This window comes from Chenopodium album, chromosome 18 (genome assembly GCF_948465745.1).
Source record: "Chenopodium album chromosome 18, dcCheAlbu1.1, whole genome shotgun sequence".
Lineage (NCBI taxonomy): Eukaryota > Viridiplantae > Streptophyta > Magnoliopsida > Caryophyllales > Amaranthaceae > Chenopodium > Chenopodium album.
The window spans coordinates 39047390-39051424 of NC_137851.1; positions in this window are offsets into that span (position 1 = coordinate 39047390).

Consider the following 4035-nt stretch of genomic DNA (forward strand, 5'->3'; position numbering starts at 1 on the left):
TCATCTTCTTTAATCAAGATTGGTATTTGAATCTCGTACCTAATAAGATTATTATGGTTAACCGATTAGGTACTTAGTAATTTTGATTATTAATAAATTCATCACGATAATTAGTGATTTATTTGTGCATTAATACCAAACGACTTCGCAATAGTCAATTTGGAGCAAATTGAATATTTGTATGCATATCTCTTTAAGTTGCAAATAATTACATGTCATAAAAAGAACTAAGTAGGGGCTAGTGTGGGAGAATAAGTTTCATAGCCTAATTTCATACATTTATCCCCAAATTTTAGATGGTTCAAGACCACATTAAATCAATAATTTTGTGGATTGTTGAAGGGTGCTGTGTAACCTTAATGATTCAATTGCGGTTGCCTTTATTAGAAGTTGTTTCTAGACACAAAATTCTCCTCGGTGTGTAAGGGTATTTCAGGTATGTCCAATGTCTAATATCCAAATGTACTTGAGCTCTGCCTTGCATGGGTGTTTGAGAGCTACCCTTGTAAGAAAGAGAAGGTAAGACGCCCCGGAAAGCTAACTCGAGAACGCCCCTCGATGCTCAAGCCAGTGACTAATGCACTTTCTAGAGAGCGAATGAGAGTTTAGAAAAAGTTACTCATCCTTAATACCAACAACTTTATTCAACTTTATTCAATTGTGGAGCCCACAATAATGAAAAAGTTGTTGATTTATTCACGAAAATGCCTCCATGAGAAACAAATTTCGTTTCTCAATATGAGAAGCAGAGAATTTTCCTTAATCATTGGCTTCTATAATTGTACTTTATGGTGCCAAAGTCGTACTTTGTTGAACAAATTAGGGGTTAAAGTTGAACTTTATGATGATTAATGTATGATTAAGGATATATAATGGGTTAGATTATTGAGGGGTAGTTATGTCATTAGATTTATATTGGGCTTCAAATATACGGACCAGGTCCACATAGGAATTGTCCCTATTGCCTTCAAAATTGACTTTAAATCATGGTTGCATTTGTCACTTTTATATGATGATCCATTATAGGTTTACAAGTTCCTTTATATACTTCTTGGCGACTCACTACTTTGTCCCTTATCATGTCCCTAATAATCGTACTACAAAAAAATAAGTTTACTTGCAAAGAATGTTCCGAGTAATTAGGTTGTGCTTGTAGGAGATTATAGGTACTAAATGCGGAATTAACATGAATCATATTCATATAGCACCAAACCAAGGATCTCATGCATAACACATAAAGAAGTAAGAATTATACCTTTGAAGCGTGATTCCACGATGATCGAGCAAGAACAATAGGGAGATAAAGAACCCCACGTGTGATTCCTCTACTTAGTCCACGAGCACGGATTAAAACCTCCACTAATGCTAGTTAGTTGTGACCGAACGCTTCAATCAACCTTCAACGGAGATTAGAGTCACGAGCACACCGCAACACCACCCACGCACCACCACACGCACCACCAATGGAGGGGAGACGCACAGATCTAGGGAGGAGAAGGGGAGGGCCGAAAGTGAGAGAGAGAATTAGGGTTCGGGATCTCTTGGTTGCTTGTCTGACAATTTCACAGTGTGTCAAATTGTTGTATCATGCAACCCTAGGTATGGTTTATATTTATAGATCATATCTAGAAATAAAACCATGTCCAAATCCTAATTGAACTCTACTTACATTCCAAGCCCAAACATAAGATGTGTCATATACTCATGAGGCCCAATAATGGGCCTTCAACTTGTTTAACCCAATACTCTAGTGTGTGACCTTGTAGGATCCATCCTATAAGGCTTTGGACCATTTGACAAGCCCAAAGTCCAATTGTCAAATCTAGCAACAGACATTGGCAACCTTATAGTATGAACTTATTATCTCCATAACTGTGATCCTATGATATATCTAGTAATTGCACTTATCGAAGACATAACTCCTTCAATCTCCCACTTGTCTGAGACAAGTGCGCAATATTCAAATTCCTTAAGTCAATGTGTGTCGATTTGATAATATGATTGCATCTTATGTCGTGATCATATTAATCTACAAATCTTTCTTGAAATCTGAGTTAGAATTACAAAACAAATGGTTACTATGTAATCCATTTGAGCACGGCCATGCATTTTCTGAATTCTCCCTCTTCAAGGGGCCAAGACACATTCCTAATTAAATAGGTAGACTCAATCCAATCTTATGGCAACCAAAGCTCCCACTCAATTCATGAAGTGACCGGGAAACATCCTTTATAATCCCCATTTACGGCAAGACGTTTGAATGTACCACAGTCAAAACAATCATTGAATAGAATCAGTGTTCCACTCATGTCAAAGGAATCCACTAATATATCTGGAAGTTCTATACTTGAACTTCAAAGTAGGTCTATGGTTCGATCCTGCATCATTCATGCATATCCATGTGATTGACCGAGCCTTATCACTATGCTCCCATAGCCCATGAAACCGAGCTATCCAATCAATCTTACATGCTAGTCCATTCATTGAAATCATTTATGTCCATTTTAATGATTTCGAACTAGGAACTCAAATAATATGTGGATTTTGTTCACCTGTGGGGTTTCATACACCAGGTCTCTATCTGATAGATAACCTGATGATCCCATCAATCCATAATTATTTTGGACATTTTATTTAATATTAAAACCATAATTAAATAAGAGAAATAATAGAATTTCTGATTAAACATAACTCTGCAAATGAATGTATTACATATGTAATTTATTTTCTCAAAACAAAATACAACTTTTAATTACATCATTCGCCTCAATCCAGCTTCATTAGCATGTTTCTCATGCTTTGGAGTTGGAAGGGGTTTAGTAAGTGGATCAGCGATATTCTCATCCGTGTGAATTTTGCACATCTTGACATCTCCTCTGTCAACGATCTCTCGAATGAGGTAATACTTCCTCTCTACATGCTTGGATTTGAAATGTGACCTAGCTTCTTTTGATTGAGCAATAGCACCATTATTGTCACAAAACAACTCGATTCCCTTTTGAGCACTTGGTACAATATCCAGCTCAATCAGGAACTTCTTTATCCAAACTGCTTCTTTAGCTGCTTCAACAGCAGCCAAATACTCTGATTCTGTCGTAGAGTCTGCGACAGTGCTTTGCTTCGAACTCTTCCAGCTCACTGCTCCTCCATTCAGACAGAAAATGTATCCAGATTGAGATCTAAAGTCATCTCTGTCTGTTTGGAAACTCGCATCCGTATAACCTGTGACAACCAATTCCTTTTCGCCACCATACACTAGAAACATCTCTTTAGTCCTTCTCAAGTACTTAAGGATGTTCTTGGCAGCTGTCCAGTGTGCTTCTCCTGGATTTGCCTGAAACCTGCTACACATGCTTAGAGCATATGCAACATCCGGCCTTGTACATATCATGGCATACATGATTGATCCTATTGCCGAAGCATAAGGTTTATCACTTACTCGTCTCATCTCCTCCGCCGTTTTAGGGCACTGAGATTTACTGAGAGTGATGCCATGAGACATGGGGAGAAATCCTCTCTTAGAGTCTTTCATGGAAAATCTATCAAGAACCTTATCAATATAAGTCTCTTGACTTAATCCAATCATCCTTCGAGACCTGTCTCGATGGATTTTGATCCCCAATATGTATTCGGCTTCTCCTAAGTCTTTCATGGAAAAACAACTCTTCAACCATTCCTTGACTGACTCAAGCATTGGTATGTCATTTCCCATGAGAAGTATGTCATCCACATACAAGACTAAGAAAACTATGCTGCTCCCACTAAACTTCTTGTATACACAAGGTTCCTCTTCACTTTTGACAAAATCAAACCTTTTGATTGCTTCATCAAAACGAAGATTCCAACTCCTGGATGCCTGCTTTAATCCATAAATAGATTTCTCAAGCTTGCATACCTTACTAGGATTTTCTGGATCTTCAAAGCCTTCAGGTTGTGTCATATACACTTCCTCCTTCAAGAACCCATTCAAGAAAGCGGTTTTGACATCCATCTGCCATATCTCGTAATCGAAGAATGCGGCAATCGCTAGAAGAA